General features: G+C 41.4%; 1 protein-coding gene and 1 long non-coding RNA gene across 3 annotated transcripts in view; one reads left to right on the top strand and one right to left on the bottom strand.

Annotated features, from left to right (window-relative positions):
* Nucleotides 1–20,095, top strand: part of bcl2b (BCL2 apoptosis regulator b) — a 28,868-nt gene that overhangs the window by 3,433 nt on the left and 5,340 nt on the right. The window lies entirely within an intron of this gene.
* Nucleotides 205–19,060, bottom strand: LOC144898628 (uncharacterized). 2 transcript variants are annotated; one of them, XR_013627544.1, is made up of 4 exons: nucleotides 18,932–19,060; nucleotides 13,649–13,751; nucleotides 2,648–2,840; nucleotides 205–277 (listed from the first exon to the last, which is right to left on the bottom strand). It is a non-coding gene; the product is annotated as an uncharacterized LOC144898628 (long non-coding RNA). The 2 variants fall into 2 exon arrangements; XR_013627543.1 differs by lacking the exons at nucleotides 13,649–13,751; nucleotides 18,932–19,060 and adding an exon at nucleotides 2,903–3,090.

Raw genomic sequence — 20,095 nt, 5'->3', positions numbered from 1 at the left:
GTGTCATATTTCCAAACAGCAACATCTTTCAGCTATTAGACACAGAATACTGCTCATCTTGCTCATTTAACTGCCGGCACACGTGCCTCATCTGGCCCGTGAATTACTTGGGGCCGTCCCACGAGTTTGATTCAATACTTTTTTGTAATAGATCCTGGAAAAACAGCCCAGATCTCCAGTCAAATAGAGGATCTTTACCTTGTGTTTTAGTAGGTGCTTCACAGCCAAGCTTTCCTGTTTTGTAGATGATCTCTGATTAGCGTCTTTGCCTTAGGAGCTGAAAAACAGAAGAGATTTCTGTTTAATTTATGACATCATTTTAGTCGCAGTAGGGTGTCCTGAACAAAAAAAGGGAGTAATACTGAAGGGAGAAGTCATATGCCCCCATCTGGGCATCTTTTCATGGGATTGCAATATAATAGTTGTTTTTGTTGTTAAAGTTTGAATAGAGTTTAAGTATCCTCAATGGCCCCGACATTAGATCCAACACAACAAGAACGCTATTGAGAATTGTGCCTTTGCAAAATGAATGCTACATTTGGACTGAAATCTCTACTTTTAAGGGTGAAACTATTAAGAACCCACTTGTGTATGATACTGTGCTGTTTTATACAACTGCAAACCACAACCACAATAGCACCGCTTTCTTGTAAAGGTAGATTTGTCCATACAGTTCTTGTATTGGTGTACAGGTGTAACAATGAAGTGGGTGTGCAAGGTGTTTTTTTAAATCCAGAATTTTTCATATTTGTACTTCCGTGTGACAAATTGTGCTGCTTGCATATAAGCTGACCCCTATTTTAATCTTTAATCAGCTTTCAGTGGACTATATTTGAAAAGTGTACCACATTTGCTCCATTTTGGATTGATTCCATCCATTTAGTTAACTTATTCACCATCTGCAAAGGGATTTGTGTAGTTATTATGTTCTATAAAAAGGTTCTCTCAGATGTTCAACCAATAAACATTGTTTTGGCTTTTAAAACTAAAAAGGTGGAGACTAATCGACCTATTTGGGACATTGTCACGTGGAAACAGCCATCTGTCAGCTGCTCTCCATGTCCTATTGTTTTGAGGACCACATATAGGAGTCCAAATATACAGTAGTGTTGTTGAGTCAAGAAATCCCATTTGAGTCCTATGCACTTCTAGTTAAAACGTGTGCCCAATAGAAATGAAACATTTGGTGTGTGGGGAAACACACAGCAAAGATGGGAGCAAGTCAGTGTTCTGCGAGTCTCAAGTCAAGACAGGTCGAGTCAAGTCCGAATACATAGGCTTGAAATTTTCATGTCCTTACAAGTCATAAGCACTGTTTAGTGTCTTCTCCCAAATAAATATGTAAAAATCTATTCTATTTGACAAATACAATATTTTTTCTTTGCCATGCCACAAAGCCCTGAGCATAACAGTATCATAGCATAACCTCTCCTCACCCAACCTGGCTCCATGGGATTTTTTCCCCCTCTTTCTCAAGCTTAAAGGGGTTCATCACCAAGATGGGCGAAACAACAGATCTGCAGAGAATCCTGGGATAATCCGAGTGCATGACGGCGTGGCTGAGAAGGCTGGGAAAGTATGTTGGACTCAATGGGGATTACTTCAAATGGAAAAAGGGGTTTTAAAATATATCTTTTGTGACAAGTCCTGGATATTTGACACACCTTATTTTTTCTCACCTCAATTTCTTCCTCATCAGTGGTTCCACAGTACAGACCATTGACAAGGAGTCCAATTTGACTGTACTGTGATGTCTCCCCATTTTTCCCAGAAAGGGAAGGAATGAGTTAATGCACCTGAGCGCCTTTTTTAACGGACTCAGATCAGGTTGCCAAAAGGAATGCAGCAAGCTGCCAGGTGGTCTGTTTCTGCGTGCAGGGGAAGGCAATGCACGTTGATGCCAGTTGACAGGTGAGACTTGGGCATCTGGACAGACAAACCCCGCCCACCACCCGCCCAAAGCCTCGCCTCCCCTCCCCTGAGGAGGTTGAGTGGATTTGGAATTGTGAAGGAAGTCATTAATCTCCATTTAGGTGACATGTTGAGTGGCGCTGAAGTGGGATAACAAAAGGAAGCGCATCTAAAACACCCGCAAGAGAGCAAAAATAAAAACATCACTTATCTCCAATTTATGTCTTCGTCGTGGACCATTTAACTCATAGCCTCATTGATGGAAGCAAAAATGGAGGATGCATAAGGTTATGAGCGCTATCTGCAGGACATGGCTAGTTACTGCACCGCTTGGCGTAAAACATTGTATCTGCACCTTCAGTTTGAGGGTCTTCACTAAATGTTGCTGGTTTCTTTTGTTACCCCTCAACAACTAAATAAGGTTACCAATATAATAGAAACACCACATCCGCTGTATACCTATTTATTTTGTCATCAGGACTTTTTAAACAACAATTACCACTTTGGAAAGGTCATGAACTGCTCACCAAAATAACCATCATTATCTTTGTAAAGGCCTTTTTTCATACAGCTCTGGCATTGGATTGTGCTAGTGTGACTAATGCTGTGTAGTGACAATGAATAAACCCAGTGGGGTTTGAAGCAGCCCTTCGCTGTACCCTTTTTGCTTCACCGGCCTCTTGCCATCTACCACCATGTTGACACCCACAGAAACCTTCTTTCCTTCGGGCTGTACCTCTGCAGACTGCCTTGACATGAAGAGTTCCTTTCAAGGATTGAAGACATGCGAAGTCCCCCAGAGATGCTCCAAGCACAAAGAGGCTTGTTCCTAGCATTCTTGTCTGAGGAATCCAGCAGGAGGAGGAAGAGGAGGAGGGAGGCGGTGTTAACCCTTCAGCCACAGAGGCTGTGGCAGTCCATTTTTGGTCCTGAAATCAGTTAAATAAGTTGGAGATTAGTAGCTCTGGTAAGGACATTGAGCCTGACTCACCAATAAGTTTGAAGACTTTTCTTCCTAGGAAATTTTAAGTGGGATTCACCCGCTTAAGATCTTAAACGATTTATGATTGTTTGCAGCTGGAACCTAATCAACAGTGTGCCATTTGTTCCTGAATGGCACACTCCTCCTCCCATTTCCCTATAAGGAAATGAGTAAAGTTGGTGAGAAAAACACGATGTCTAAGGCTAAAATAATACGTCTTTTGAATACAGTTGCGTTATGTGCATACCACACTCCGGTCTCATGCTCTTATTAAAAAAAAAAACTCTAGTCAAATATTCTCTATAATAGTCGTCCCAGTACTTCCAACAACATCAAATTAAAAGCACTCACCAGCCTGGAGTTTGTTTTCCAGGAAGAAGATGATGACGTTTTTTTTTAATGTGTGGGCAACAGCCAGTGTGCCCCGACGCCGAATAAATACAAACATCATCCAACCTTACCTCTATGCATTCATACTTGGAATCAGCATTTCTGACAAACATCAGAGAAACTTTCACACTACCATGGTGCGTTCAAGGGCCCCTGAACAAAGTGGGAATGCTCAGGGCAAAAACTATGGACTCTAACAGTATATTATTTTTCCAATAGATAGATCGATAGATATTTTAAACATTACCACATGCATGCTAGGTTAATTGGCCACTCCAAATGTGAGTGTGGTGTGAATAGTTGTTTGTCCCTGGAATTGGCTGGCGACCAGTCCAGGGTGTACCCAACCTCTCGCCCAAAGACAGCTGGGCTAGGCTCCAGCACATGAGGATAAGCAGTAGAAAATGAAGGCATGAATGTTTTGAAGCAAACTTGTGTGCCAGTCTGATGTCTTTTTGATTTAGACTAGTACCATTAGTCCTGACAGTGCAGTGATTTATTGTGAATGATGAAGTTTTTGTTTCTTCCACTGAAGTCAGTTTATTTGTCTGAGCTGTCCGTCATTTTAAGAATTCAAGGTTTTCTATCTACTGTAATGATGCAACAACTTTACCATTTCTTCTCCGCATACCTCAGCTTTTGTTCTGTTCATGCCGCCCTAAAACATTCCAGACATGCCGAGCGTCTGAGGAGAGCACTTCACATAGATGCACCTGGAAGACGCCTCATTAAAGGCTGCTTGTGATTGTGATTTGTGGTGTTCTGTGTATGTGCTTCCAGTAAAATACTGTATATTCCAGGGCGTCCTCTCCTCAGGAGGGCCACAGGAATGTCTGCCGGGGGAAGCAAGACTGTAAATAAATAATAGAGACGAGCTGGGTGTTTCTTTCCTGAGTGGCCAATGAAGGGTGTGGGCCGTTTTTTGGTCTTTTGTCAGATGATCATTCCGGAACAAAAGTAGGCAGGGTGTCTCCGTGTGTATCTCCATTTATTACCCTGTCTAGTTCTCCACCAGCTTCCTGTTTCATGAGGTTACATGTGTCGGAGCTGGTTAAAAGGCAGTGAAAGAACACACACAAACAAGGATGAATAATATATAAAGTTGGACATTAAATGGATGACCCTCAGGTAGCCTCCCCCTCTAAGCTCTGGTGCTTATTTACATGCATTCATGCACCAAATCCATCCAAACAACAGCCTAATACCCTGAGACCTGCCGTTCAGTGTCAGGTAACATCGCTGAAAAATGCAGGGACATGTGAGAGGCCTCTAAATTTAGAGGTGGTGTAGCATCACTTGCTTCCCCATGCGGCCATTTTAATTGTCATGTTACACTTAAATGCGCAGTTTGCTTCTGCACGGTCATTATTTTTTTATCAAACACCACCATAAACTGCAAGGGAAGAAAACAAAACAAAAAAGTCATAATGATCCATTTGAGACGGGGGCAGATGAAAGAGAGGGGTTTTCCACCTTTTTTCCGTCATGGTGGGAGCAGGATAACGAGGAGCCCGCTGGGATGCCGGCTGACTTTGCCACCGGGCACAAGCGCGCAAGCCGTGCAGCATATCAATATATAGAGCAAGGTTAAATTGTCTTGCCCCTGTAGTTACTTTTTTGAGGGGGGGGGGTACCCCCATCTCGACTAGGCTTTTTAAAAGAGATCAAAAATATTCTCAATTAAGTGCTGGTGCAAGAGTGTCCAATGACAATTTGCTAATTTGCTAATTTGCAATGACAATATTTGCTGTGGTTTGATCTCTTGTATGTTTGTTAAACATGCTTTGTACTTTTTTCATATCTTTCCTAACTGTTCTTAATACACATTGATAATCTAAACTGCACAGACCCTGTTAAACTTTGCAACAGTTTAAACACATACACATATGCATGCATATACACTCACAAGCAAACACAGAAGCGGATGTAGTGGTGCAAATCAATTATTTGCTGTCCACAAACTGGCGCACATGTGCATACACACTCACCGTGTGGCACGTCAGCATGTACACACACACAAGCGGATGTGGCGGTGTGAATCAATAAGGCCGTGTTGTCACAGTATGACATGTGAGCGTGGCGGGGAGCAGATGGCCCCGGGGTGCCTTACACACACACACATGCACGCACACACTGTATCATTACCACCGCTGGGATTACCCGGTGCAACTAGCCATTAATAAACAGTAAGGGGTTATTGTTTTTTTTTCTGCCAAATGTCCTTCCCCCAAAAATGCAGTCACATGATCTCCAGGCAGTAAATAATATCCCTGCAATGTTGTCCTTTCCTGCATCTGGAAATTGAATCTGTCCAGAGGGCAGCAAGTGATATCATCCGTTGTTAGTATGTTTTTTTGTATTGATTCCTTTCTGGCCACAAGAATGTTGTATTCTTGTGTTAAACGATGCCAAAATTTCAGATAATGAGGTTTAAAGTGAGCCCTGAAAGAAGTTTGAGATGGCTCAAATCACTCGGTTTCAAAAAGGCGTGGTAAAACTGACCCTTTGTGATGTCACAGAGGGACGGAATTCCTTATATGGTTCATAGTTAGGAAGCACGCAGCAGAGTGGGCATGCCCGTAGGCGGGTCATGGGTGGAATAAATTATAGCTGGAATAAAATCTGCAAAATGTAAAAAGGTTTTCTGTGCAGGTTATTGTGTGTAGCTGCTCTATAGGTGACCACAGCTCAATACAAGGGGTCGAAAAATGAGCATAGTAGGTCCCCTTTAATTGAACTGTATATGCACTCCGTTAGGTACACTTGCACAACCTAATGACATCAAATACTACAGTTGTGGAGCATTACAAGGCGCACAACTACACTCCCTTCCAAATGTTTGGTAACTTATAATTATTTGGAGGTTTGGGCACGTGGATGACAAACGGAACAAAGCAAATAGAAGAGCAGATTCATTATTAGATGTAAATAAAATACATAAATACAAAGTTAGGTTACAAAGTTTTTCTTTATTTACATCCTAAGAAAGTGAAGTAAAAAATCTACATGAAATGTTTCTCACAAATACACATTTATGTATTATTTTATCCTTCCAAATCAAAATAAATCAAAGGACTGTGTTTTGGCTACGACTGGTGGCCAGCTAGTGTACAGGCGGTGCCTTCTGACAAGCTTCGGAATAATCTGAATAATTTGGAACCCTGAATTCATCATGAACGTTCCAGCCATGGAAAGGACTTCCCCTACTGACGGCGGGGGGTGGGTGTTGACGGGCGCGTTCACACGGGCCGAAGGCCGTGTGGTAGTGCATCAATTTCACTCAAGGTGCACACTTTTAATTGCTTGTCGGCCTGTCATTGCAACTTCAAATAATGATGCCTACTTCAAAGAACATGGCAGGAATTGGAAAGGAAAGGACTTGACAAATTATTTTCCCTCAAAGCTGTTTTTACTTCAATTTTTTTCCTTGACAATATACTACGCTTGCCATGTATGTATCTTCTGTCAGAGCACTTTTTTTTTTTTTTTTACAACGTCCCAGATTCATTTGTGTCATCTTGCCACTCAGAGGACATGTCGACATGTCTAGACGAGGGCGTAGGAAGCCAGCGAGTCCAGAAACACCTACTTCTAATTAAGTCTACAAATTGACCTATAAAGTGATTCATTTGTCTTTCACTTTTTAATGGCACACTGCTGTAAAAAATACCTCAATTTAATCAACATAATTTGAAAAGATTCAGCTGGCTTGTCTGATGAATGGTAGTTAATCCTCATTTGCTGCTTTTTAAAATGTCATTTGAGCGCATACATATCCAGAAGGTGAAGAAATGAGGACATATTCCTGGCTTAAACATCCTGGACTTTCTTGCAAAGCTACATCATGTGAGCATCGGGGTCGAAACAGCAAATAGTCAACATTTTTTCTTGCTGTTCTGAAAAAGGCAGGAGACAAGTTGTCCTGTTTTAAGTCATCTGACTCAACAATCATCTGATTCTCAGCTGATGCTGTCTGATGACTGCAAAGTAATGTACTCGTGTAACCATCCACATGTCACACTCCGTAACCTTTTAGAACAGGACTGTTTTGAATCAGTACACTGTAAAAGGGCAAAAACATAGGGGTCATTACAGATACAGGAAGTGACTATACAGCTTTGAATACTTGGTACAACATTTATCTAGAAGCATGGGGTGTGAGACCATGGCTTAGAATTTTGGTTCTAGTTAACCAAAAAGTTGTTAAGAACATCCAAGAATGCCTTGGACTTTGCTTTGCTTTGTCTTAATTAGATGACAAATTAAGACTGTGTTCACAATTTCCAGGTTTGGTTTGGTTAGAAAAACTGATCAAGTGTGAATCCTACACTCTAATTTTGAGTGAACGCTGCCAAGAACACGGACCAGTGTAAGCACAAGCTTAAAATGCCAAAAATGAGTTAATCTTCTCAGGTTTGGTGTGGTTAAAGTGGACTTTGGTGCAATTGTTCTGATTCTGATTGTTCTGCAGTTCATCTGTCCATCGGGTTATGGCTTCATGCATACATGTTACTGGGTAAACCTTTGGTAAACTAGGACCAAATGTGTGATTCAGTGCACTTCTGCCTTTGGTCCAAAACAGAGTACCAAATGGCAAGTCTGAATACTGTCTAAGTGTGCTTATATATTGGCAATGTTTACACTGGTTTTTGTTTTCCTAGTAAATTTCCCAGTATGTTTGGTTAGGTGTGAACATGAATTATGGTACGGAATACATCAACTGGTCCTAGATCATGTAAAGAGGTATTATGGTAATGTTTTTTTTTTTAGAGTTAAAAATTATCGAGTGTATAAACGTAAAGACCAAGGGTTTTTTCTTGCTTGGTTCGGTCTGCAAACCTATTCATCCAGTTCTAGATGGTTCTAAACTAACTCCCAAATGGTCCAAAAATGCATAACCATGACAAGAAGTAACGAGATTAAAACAGTGACTTATCAGTACACTTGGAATTCGGACTGTCTTATGAGAAACCACACAAAGTTTAACAACAGATCAACTGATTTGGACCAGTAAAAGCAAACTACAAACGGCGAAGGTTTGTGCTGTTCAAACAAACCACATAGAAGTCACTGGAGTACAAAAAAGACATGAATGGCATCAGATATCAGTGATTCATGCCTGAAGAATGTTTAGATGAAGTTACTCGGTTACATCATGCAAATATACTTTTCCCTCAGCCGCCCGCTTCCATTCTCTCACAGACTGCAGACTGGCTTATCTATAGAAGCTCTCTCTCTGTGCAGCTCGTATCATGGCCTCAAACCACTTGTTTGTTTCCCCACATCAATGCATTCCTCACATACCTCTCAATGAAAATCAGCTGGTTGCCAGAGAGAGGTTGTTGAACTTTCCCCCAGTATGAGGAGAAGGAGGGGGGGACGGTGGGAGGGAGAGAATGGCAGAAGTTGTCATATTGTTTTCAACCGAGCTGATGAAGTAAGGTTGGATTTTTTTTTCCCATCTGGAGTTCACAAGTTTAAATAAGATGAATAACTTCTCCTTTTGCTTATTTCATAATGGATGGTGAACTTTACGCTAACTTTTCTCAACATTGAGCATCCAGGCTAAATCATGGTCTATGGGGCACAAGTTCTGCCTAGCAACAACCTCATCATAATGACCTGAGTCAATGAGTTTTTAGAGTGAATGTACACACGTCTAATACTGTTATGTTGTTTTTTTGGAGTGTCCTATACAACTCCCAGGATCCAGTCCAGAATTGATATTTTTGGGCCAACATAGTTTCTCCTTGCTTGGAGTCCAAGATGGCATGTGTAGCATTGCACCAATTCTTCTTCTTCTTCTTTCTCTTTAGGCTTTTCCCTTCAAGGGTCGCCACAGGAAATCAATCTCCTCCATCCAACTTTGTCTTTTGTATCTGTCTCTCTCACACCAACTACCCTCATGTCCTCCGCCAATACATCCATAAACCTCCACTTTGGTCTTCCTCTACACCTCCTACCTACCAGCTCTAAACGAGGCATCCTTCTACCAAAATATTCACTATCTCTCCTCTGGACATGTCCCAACCATCTCAGTCTGGCCTCTCTGACTTTATCTCCAAGGCCTCTAACATATAATGTTCCTCTGATGTACGTTCTGCTTCCTGTCTTTTCCTTAGTGGCACTGTCTCGAGACCAAACAACATCGCTGGTCTCTCCATTGCATCAATTATTGTATGATTTCAACTGCGACTGCCATTTATTGGGTTTTTTTCTTTAAAAAAAAATTCCTTTACCAATTTATGTACCCAAAATTGAGTCCAGTTTAAAACTTGGGAGTAACGTGAGTCCTCATAGAGCAGGGGTCGGGAATAGAGCCTAGAAAGCTACAAAATATAAAATGTATGTCCATAAGCCATATTCAGTAAATATTCCCACCTACGCACCTCTGTCAAACGTAACTCTGGAAAAAAAACGCATGCATTAAATTTTCTACTACTATATTACATTGACGATCGATTCCTTAAAATGGAAGTTCCCGTACCCGGAACCTGGAAGCCCGCAGTAGCGCAAACTCAAACAAGCCCCACTCAATACTATGAGTGAACTATGTCCGCTTTGCGATATTCCATCATCAGATGAGTTTTACTGTAATTGCGAAAGATTGTAAATTTATTCGTTTACATTTACATCCTGTAGATCTAATCACCGTGGAGTGAAATGCATCTGATTAAGCAAAGCGGGATACAAAGTCAGTTTTTGTTTTATGACCAGTTTTTGGACAATATATTTTTGCATTTTATTGCTTGTGTTTTTACACATGTATTTTGTTAACATACTTGCACGTTCATACAAAACATGTACCGTAGATATTTCCCACATAAGGAATTTCTGTTATAAGGAAAGATTGCACAACGCAGATATGATTCCTTATTAGAGAATACTTATTGTAATCGTTTTTTAAAATTACTGAATACAACTAAATGCATGTATTTTTAAGCAAACATTTTACAATATAATACTAAGTCTCTGAATTTCTTTTTTTTAATAACATTGTTTACTGAAGCTAACCAATAATAAATAAAATACTTCTTACCAGTAATGTGACTTCTAGTACTGCATGGTTCTGCACGGTACTCCTCATGTTTCATCTCTCAGCAGAATCCATTGAAAATGGATGGTGGACTATTTGACTAAAGGAGGAAATTTTATGACCTGTGTAGGCTGCCGCATTATCCAATAATTATTGGGTTTTGGTGTCTGACCCGGAAAATATTGGAAGGACAGTGGATATTGGCTCTTGCCACTCGTATTGCGGTATAAAACGGATAGATGGATTAAAATCCTTGACAATGGTTGATTAATTATATAGTGAATAATGACTTATTTGGACTATATCAGCCATTTAGAAGCAGATGTTATATCCAAAATAAAAATAACAGGGATGGCAGGAGTCCTTTAGCTTTCTGACAATGTGGTCCCAATGGAAACAACACAGTGTACCACATTGGAGTGTGCTGGCTTGGTGGAAACTGGACTAATGAGAGCTCTGCCTACACTGTGGCTTTGTGGGAATTTTTCAGAGCGAGTCGCCTCCTCCGCTGTTCCCACATCAAAGATGCTCCCGAGGGAGCCGAGCCTCAAACAAGCGATTGTCTCGTGTGACATTATCGGACATCTGAGACCTTAGATCGGCACCGCTCTGCTGTGCTTTGCTCGCAGCACCCATGAACAACTTCTACCATTTCTGATCCCATCCTGTACTGGGGCCCTCTCTCATTGGTGCAAATCTGAAACCGGCGTAAACGTGCACCACAGTCACTCACTGAGCGAGCGAGGAGTCCTCGTCCACTTGGATGAAAGGGGACACCAAATGAGGCACTTTGATGTCACACGACTTTCTCCTCGCCTGACATGTTGAATTCTCCTTCAGTTGTTACACACATGACTTGTTTGGAGAAACTCCCAAATTACAGAGCCAAGTTGGGATTCCATCAAAGGCAAAATGGTTCTTTTGTTAACCTTTCTCCAGGCGAGATCTCAGTGAATGCTTCCAAACAAATAGAAAAATCTCTTAGTTACGGCGTCTAATAAACTGTAGCGCCCCTCCCCACCCGCCTACTTTGTCTCCACGCTATACGACTGCATGTTTGGCCCGCCTGCAGTCTTTCCCTAGTTACACACTCTGTAATTTAACCACACTTGGCTCTACCACAGTCCAGCTTAAAGCAGACGATGATGTCATCCATGCTGCGTCTGGCACAGGAAGTGACTTTACACTAAGTCAACTGTTCAGAAAGTTAGGCAATCGCTCCCTGAAAAGGCCCTTTTCAAAACAAGAAGGTTTTCGTGCTGTACCGTTGTGTTACTTCAACGACGGGACACTTGAATGCGTCAAGAGGAGAAACCAGAGTGACTTCATTTCTCTCTTTTCAAATTGAGAACAATCAGCTGCCACACACATAAACACACACACAGTAGTTGGTCTATTTCCAGCCTCCGCCTGTCCAGATTGCGGTTGTGTGGTCTTAAAGGGTCTTAAAGGGGTCACTTGGTGTCACTTTTAAGGCTCCGGGCAGCACGCCGCCTGTGTCACAGGAAATGATCTCAGGTTTTGTCATGGGAGCAGTCACTTGTAGAATGTGTTGCTTCCCACGGTTTGCTATCAGGTGAGACTCCAGACTGCAAGTACATTTTTCATGTACTCACGCATGTGTGAGTAGATAAAAGTACGCATCCCGTATCGAGTTGACAAGGGAAGCACGTGTCATGAATAATAGTCTGTAAAATGTGCAGTCAATTGACAACAGCTTATGTGTTGTATGTGATCGCTCACCTTTCAATCTCATGGTCATTTGACTTTCCGGGCATCTTTGGTTCCACACTGGCGGCCGCTAAGCTAGCCCTAACCTCTGGTCTTCAGACTCCAAATGTAACTTTTTTACCACAGGGACATTTTGTCTTTTAAACATACAAGCAATGCGGTTAGTGTGGAGCTCATATTTGCCCCATAGGGAAACTACAAGTGGCTGTAACTTACTATATTAAATGACTGACGTATCAAAGTATCAATATTTTCATCTAAGAATCAGTTTTACAGTCTAAAGATCTGGTATCTGAGGTATCAATATTACTGTGCACCTTCCTTGATTTGAAGTTATGTGAAAGATTAACCTGTTGCGTGATCATTAACGACAGCAGCGCTACAACAGATTCTTCTTTCATTCACTCAAATGACTCATGGTTGTATTCCCGGGTGCTAATCAGAGCATCACACTGCTTCCGTGGAATTTGGAAGCCACAAAAGCACGTCATGGCAGCAGCTGATATTCCCCATTAGTGCACTTACCAGCAAAGAAACACTCATACTAGGTTTATTTGGCAGCGAGCAGTCGTGACTAAGCGGAGCTTTTTCGTCATTCGCTCTGCCGGCGTCTTCAGCTGACATTTTAAATGAACAGCCGACTTGTTTTATTAGGTTTGTCAGCGCTGGGCTAAGAGCTGAAGCTGCGTTGTTATTTATAGCGGCGCACCACTCAAGCCGTGATGTCCGACTCGGCTCGGTCACTTCCTCCGGATGGGACTAAAGTGGATGTCCTCGGATGAGACAGATGTCCCCTCATAGTCGCACCAAGGAATCCATTTATAGAACAATGGTACTGTATGTAATCGCTGTACCTTAACAATGTATGATGTCTTTTACTTTTACACATTGGTTCAATCTTCAGTTCAAGGACCCAATAGAGTGTTCACCTCCACCTACAGTATGTCACCTTGGATCTGTTTCTTACTTCTGCCTTATTTTTTTTAATGCATTATATTTATAGAAGTATCGGATCGGGATTCGTTCTCGGCCGATACCCAAAATCAAATGACTCTTACTAAGGGATAAAAAAAAAAAACTTGATCTGGACATCCCTAAATTTAAACTCATTTGATCATTATTTTATAGTTCTGTTTCTTCCTTTTCAGGCTGCACGGCGGTCAAGTGGTTAGCGTGCAGACCTCACTGCTTTCCTCCCACATTCCAAAAACATGCTAGGTTAATTGGCGACTCCAAATTGTCCATAAGTATGAATGTGAGTGTGAATGGTTGTTTGTCTATACGTATGTGCCCTGTGATTGGCTGGCGACCAGTCCAGGGTGTACCCCGCCTCTCGCCCGAAGACAGCTGGGATAGGCTCCAGCATCCCCCGTGACCCTCGTGAGGATAAGCGGTTGAAAATGAATGAATGTTTCTTCCTTTTCAAAGGAAAAGATCAAATTGCATGCTAAGTACAACAAATTCATACACGTTGGCAGGTCTGCACTAATAGTCAAAGGCTGGTCTAACCCACTATATGGGAAGTTTAAGGGTATCCCTTTATTATTTAAGGGTTAACCTTGAATTTCCAAGAAAAATGAAAACACAAAATATCTTACTTTGTCCGTGCTTCACATCTCCACTGAAATTGCTTGAGTTGACTTTTGCATTCATTCTGCTCCACACACCTACCCCCTCAGCTGATGTTAGAACACTTTAAACCTGTAGGGGAACATATGAGCAAAATTAATATTCATCACTGTTCCTTTAAGGCTGCGATTTCAAGGTCAAAATCACAAGTGGGCCATGTGTGTTTAAACAATGAAAGAGCTGCAGAGGTCCCATTTATTCCTTCTGCATACAGAAGTGAGTGATAGTAAATGATGAGGAGGAGGAGGAGGGAGAGCAAACATAGTCCACATCCATCCCCTAAGACACCCCACACCCCCACCAAATCCCTAAGCTCCCAAAGGTCACCTTGTAGTCCATTTTATGTAGGATCAAAGCTGTTCAATACAAGTCATTAGGCTGGTTCTAATGAAAGAAAGTCAAAGTTGGATCCATTAAATTCTTATTCCCTAAAGTCTTTAGCATTTCTAAAATAAAATGTTACACATAGTTACAGTTGCCATTTCTCAGGTAGGACAACAGATGATAATAGAGACACTAGAAAAAAAAAAAAAACATGTGGGCGATGTCGCCGTGTTCCAGCAGAGCGGATCACTCCCACGGGTGAGGAAGCGTTGTTGTTGTACTTTATGTTTGGTAAACACGCTACAATAAAGCTGATGACGCACATTTGAATATGGATGAGCCTTTGGGCTTGAAACCAACATGGAAAATGAAGTCACTGAGGTTAAACTGGTCCTGTTTTCTGGCCCAGTTGAACCTGTAGCGTCCTCACAAGACTGAACACTATGGAACCTAGTATCATTTACAATCATTTATCTTTATAATGCCACTTTTCTGTTTAGATTTTAGATCAAACGTATAATAATTATTAAAAAAACTGAAATGTTTACATTCTGTTTGGTTTTAATTAGGGCTGTCAATCAATTGAACTATTTCATTGTGATCCCATGCATTGTTAACTCATAATTAATCACAGATAGAAAGATGATTTTATCTATAATAAGTAAGGATGTTAATCTCTTTGCATTAAGCGATTGGATACGCACCTATCCCACTTTGTTTGACAGTCCTGGAACGCACCATTTTCCTGTTTTTCTTTCACCCCATATTTGGTCCCAAATGCTAATACCATGTGGGAATGCATTAAGGTAAGGTTTGATGACCTTATTGAGTGTTCATACTCATATTTGTGCACCTCTCTAAAAGCAAACTCCAGGCTTGTACTGGTGGATGGTGGGTTCGTATTCATTTAGTGCTTTTAATTTGATGTTGGTCATGTCAGACTTTTACGCCATACATAAAAAATAAAATAGATCACTATAATGTACATTTTGCCGATGCGTTAAAAATCTTTCCCAGTGACAAGCTAGCACACTGCTAATGCTAGCGCTACTAAAGCTATTTAGATCCATTCTCATTTTCAGTCAATGGTGACACTAACACAAGCCCCTAAATAGCTGTCCTCGGCTATGCTATGTCGGTAACCAGCAGCTAGTAACACAAATTTTAACTCGTAGTTCAAAGCAACATAATCAGCCAAGAGATGGCTCAACGTGCATCAGATTACAATTGAATGCATCACATAATCAGTTCACAGTTCCACATGTCCAAAAGGAGTAGGAAGAAAGTTTATTGTATCCTACCCCTCCATCTGGTACTTTTACAATCAGTAACTGTTACATTTGTTCACTTCCTGCCTTTCTGATATATGTTTTATTTATTTTTTTTGACATACTGAAGTATGAGGTGATATGACCATACAATGACATAATGGGTACCATAGTAAGTGTCAATATAGTGATATATATAGCACATCATGACTGGTTCAAGATTCTTCATCCTTGTATTTAGCAAACATCAACTGCTTGTATTGCTTGAACTCGCTCATCGTTGTGCATTGTTTGAGTTCAAACTGTTTTAATTCCTTTCAATACTCAACCACTGACTGACAAGAAAGAGCATAGCAAAAACATGTCCACTCAGACCTTGGTTTTAATACACTAGTTTTTGATAAATATTTTTACAATTTTCCCAACAAACATTTTCTATTGAGTGTGACTGCACAATAACCTGCCACGGGGCCAAAGAAAGTTGTGAGTGCCGGAAATTTGATAAAGAAGGAGAGAAACGCTATTGAATTTGATCTCACCAGGATGTACAGGGAGTCTGCAGTTCCATCCATTCTGCAATTATAATTATTTGGTTTTCTGTATGTGAAACTATAATAATTATCTATAAGAAATTAGTGAAATGAATAGTTTCACATTTAATTGTATTTTTATTTCATTTACTTTACCTACAAAATTCTACATTCAAAAATTTAAAAAATCTAATTGTAGTTGTCATTGGTGTAGAAGTGCATTCCCTCATACCGAGAGCTGAGAGTTTCTAAAATTAAACAAACGGTAGCACTGCTGATACAGTATATGACAATTGGCTCGACTAATGAGCACTGCGACAAACTCCTCTTGTCATCTCATTTTTGGTGAAGTGTTGATGGATCTCACACGAGGGACCCAGATGGAAGTCGACCTTGCTGTTCCACGGAAGGTTACCATACTTTCTTTGCTCCTATTGTGTCTGGAGGGCGTTCATCTCTGTTGTACTTATTCATATGCACGAGCATTAGTTGGAGATTAGAACTACAAAAATATACCATGAATAACAGAGTTTTTCGCCAATTTTGGAGGTACATTTGGGGGTCGATTCTTCCTTGTGTACACCTCTAAAAGAATTTGTGGAAATAGATTGGTAGGTTTACAACAACCGTAATCTAAAATTATATCGTGTTTTATGCTACATGATTTTTCTTGTTATTCATAGTTGATTGACAGGCCTAAAAAGGCATATAGTGTCCATTTGAACTCTCACTTAGGTTCCTTGCCCAATGACTCACTATAATTGGATGAAAACAGATCCATTACAAAGGGCATAAATGTCTTGCAAGCATCTTTTCCCACCCCCACTCCCTTCACTCCCTCTTGACTCTTCCAATTTGGGCTTTTTGTTTGACTTTAATTAGGTAAGGAGGAGCTCATTAGGAAATCAAAGCGAGCCGCCGAGCAACGTATGCAATATTTAAAGTTATGCGTGGACGCTTTGGAAATAAACATACAGAGAATCCACATCAGGGTCCTTTAATTACGAGCTGAACCTTAGCCCGTTTCTCTGCAATTACCCAGCAGAATGTTCACACACACACACACACACACACACACAAGTCACTGTGTAGTGTGTTTTGTGCACAAGATGACTCATTATCTTCCTGACAAGGCCTCTGGTGGGAGGATATGCCCAGCGGACCCGCAAGAGCAAAAAAAGGTCCGTCTGAGGAGGACCAAGTGTCAACTCTCTAAAGGTCCTAAAATCATGTGAAAAACAAACGTGAGGTGGCCCTGCTGGTGGGAAAAGCAAATGAATGAATGTGCAGAGGTAACCATGACGCTCGGGCAAGCTCATCCTGGTGTGACCTCACTTTGCGGAGGCTTCCAGTCAGAGGGAGAGCAGACCTGGCAACCCTCAAAGCTTCTGCCGTGACCTTTTAAAAGGCACTGATCCAAAAACGAACTGTTAACCGGATTTTATTTCCAGGTGCACACCTGCTGTCAAAGGCAGATGGTTTGCTGGAGGCTACACATGAATGGAAGGTTTACACACTCTATTGTAGGTGTGATAAATGCTGCTGTTTTTGTCCTTTACCCCCCCCCCCCAACCCCCAACCCGTGCCCGCCCATCCTCTGATTGTGTGTGCCAGCTGCTTATTAGGATTCTCCTCAAGGCTCACATTGCAATAATGGAGGTCACTTCAAGAGGACAGGGACAGAAAAAAGTAAGACGTAGGGGGCGGTGGTTTTGGTCCTGTTTGTGGGTTTTCCTTGCCTCCGTCACCAAAGGGCTTGCTTATGTTGGGTTCAGTTAATGTGGTGAGAGCGTGATTGTAGATAGCGCCATATACGTTTGAGAGTTTACTTCTCTTGTTGATTGAATGAGAAATAGAAATTGACTTTACCTTCGAAGAGTCGAAGATTGAAAGTCAGCTGTCGTGTTTTAAATTACATTTGTGACACGCCCTATAGGTTATAGTTAAAATGCTTTGGAATGCATGATAGCATACACGTATTATAAATATCTTTTAGAATTAAAATTTAATAATTTTTATAATTTTATAATTATCAATGCATTTAGTTGCCGGTTGTGTTTTTTCTAATTTTCACTCTTTTTTGTGAAGTCAATGTATTACAAGTCTTAAGTCTTAAATTTCAAGTCTCACATTAAGACTCCTGCGATTGGCTGGCGACCAGTCCAGGGTGTACCCCGCCTCGTGCCCTAAGTCAGCTGGGATAGGCTCCAGCGTACCCCAAGGACCCTAATGAGAATAAGCAGTATAGAAAATGGATGGATATCAAATAAAGACATTCATTCATTTTCTACCGCTTATCCTCACGAGGGTCGCATGGGAATGCTGTAGCCTATCTCAGCTGTCTTTGGGCGAGAGGCGAGGTACACCCGGGACTGGTCACCAGCCAATCACAGGGCACATATAGACAAACAACCATTCACACTCATATTCATACCTATGGACAATTTGGAGTCGTCAATTAACCTAGCATGTTTTTGGAATGTGGGAGGAAACGTAGGCCTGTCACGATAATAAATACATCCATTAATCAAACGTTAAAAACAACTAAAATTGATAAATTGTTATGTACAAGTCGTCTCTTTGTACCACAGAGGCTGCATGACAAGAGTATCTGTGTGCAATGTGTCTATGCACATGGGTTCGATAGTGGAATGAACAGAGAGTGAACCCTCCTGTCAGCCTCTCTGAGGGCTAACAGTTAGCAAGCAAATAACTAATATGAATGAAGGCACAAAAGCCATGGTTTCTAAACCAGATACCGCAGCCCCAGTGTGGCGGTGCAGCAGAGCCTTTATCCCAACAGTCAACACTTACGGTCGGCAAAGTAAATATATAATGAAACAGAGCAAAACGGTACACACTTACAGATACTAAGTGTCAACATTTTGGTAAATGTTGGACAGACAGTATTACAGTGATAGGATAATGTACATGTTTAACAATACACTACATACTGTAACTGCGTTTTCTTTTCTGAACAGACAGGATCTATTTTTATTGTTTGGAGTTACTATTGTGATTTTTATGTATATATATTATATTAAGTAGTATTTTCATTGAGAAGAACCACTTCTGGTCGCTCATTGTTCGAGATTACAATTGAAAAGCTAACATGCTAACTTTAGCTTACCGTGTTGCTGCGCCTTTCGCTCTGAAGTGGACGTTACAATTTTCAACTCCACAGTCTCCACTTTGGCTCCTCTAGAATTAAATACAGTTTATAGATTTACTGTGTCCAAAATAAAAGTGAATGGGAGAGCGTTGTTGCTATACATTGTTGTTGTCTGCTAGGCTGTAGTATCATGAGGGATGTGTTCAATGGGGCTTGGTTTTTACAGTCTCTGGTGTGTTCCAAGTGCGACTTTTTTTTTGGACCTCAGCATGTTCTAAAAATATGTTCCTCTTGGAAAACAAAGTGTTAACAATAAAAAAAAAAAGTATAGCATGACATCCACGTGACAACACCTCCTCTTCCTGCTCCTCCCATTTCCCAGCTGACTGAGTCTGATGGAGTTATGAGCATACGTGCCCTGGTGGGATTCTTTGCAACATCCATCAGCAGCCTCTTACCGTAATTGGCTGTCTTTTGTTTCCGATGGGAACATATGATAATGTCTGGGGTCGCGCTAGGGACAGCATGACTGAGTATTCACACTCACATGATGGCTTCATGCCACATTGAGATGTCTTTTTCCAAGCCTAAGTAGGGAAAAAAGAGACAGGGAGCCATGAAGGTCCGTGTTTTGCCAAGCGAAACATTCCCCTCAGCTGGAGGTCTGACTGGAGCAGCTTGTTCTCTAATTAATACCCGGATCCTGGAGAGGAACGTGTGTGTGTGGGTGTGTGTGTGTGTGTGTGCTCACAATTTTCCAAAATAAAATGCGTCAAAAGATTCCAGTGTTAACCAAGGAAATGGCGTGTGGTTTCACAGGCGGCCAGAGTTTTGGCACCCGGGGCCCAAAAAGTGGGACGAAAGCGCTGATCTTTTCTCTTGTGTGTCACAACGCAAAACCCCCTCAACCCCCACACCTCCACCACCAACCACCCACCCACCCACCAGGCCTCAGGAATGCCACAGGACAGGAAGGGAGGGGGAGGGGAAACAGGAAATTCATTTGTCTCCTAAAAGCTCATGTTAATAATAGACATCGTCTTTTTATAGTCTTTTGTTCCATAAATGCAGCACGATCCTTTTGTTTGGACTGGATCCAGTCCTGGATGTACCCCACCTCTTGCCAAAAGACAGCTGGGATAGGCTCCAGCATTCCCATGTGACTCTAGTGAGGATAAGTGG

The sequence above is a fragment of the Doryrhamphus excisus genome, linkage group LG6 (genome assembly GCF_037039965.1).
Source record: "Doryrhamphus excisus strain RoL-2023G ecotype Guam linkage group LG6, RoL_Dexc_Guam_v1.1, whole genome shotgun sequence".
In the NCBI taxonomy this organism is placed as follows: Eukaryota; Metazoa; Chordata; class Actinopteri; order Syngnathiformes; family Syngnathidae; genus Doryrhamphus; species Doryrhamphus excisus.
The sequence above is the reverse complement of the archived record's forward strand: the minus strand, read 5'-3'. Positions and strand labels throughout refer to the sequence as shown.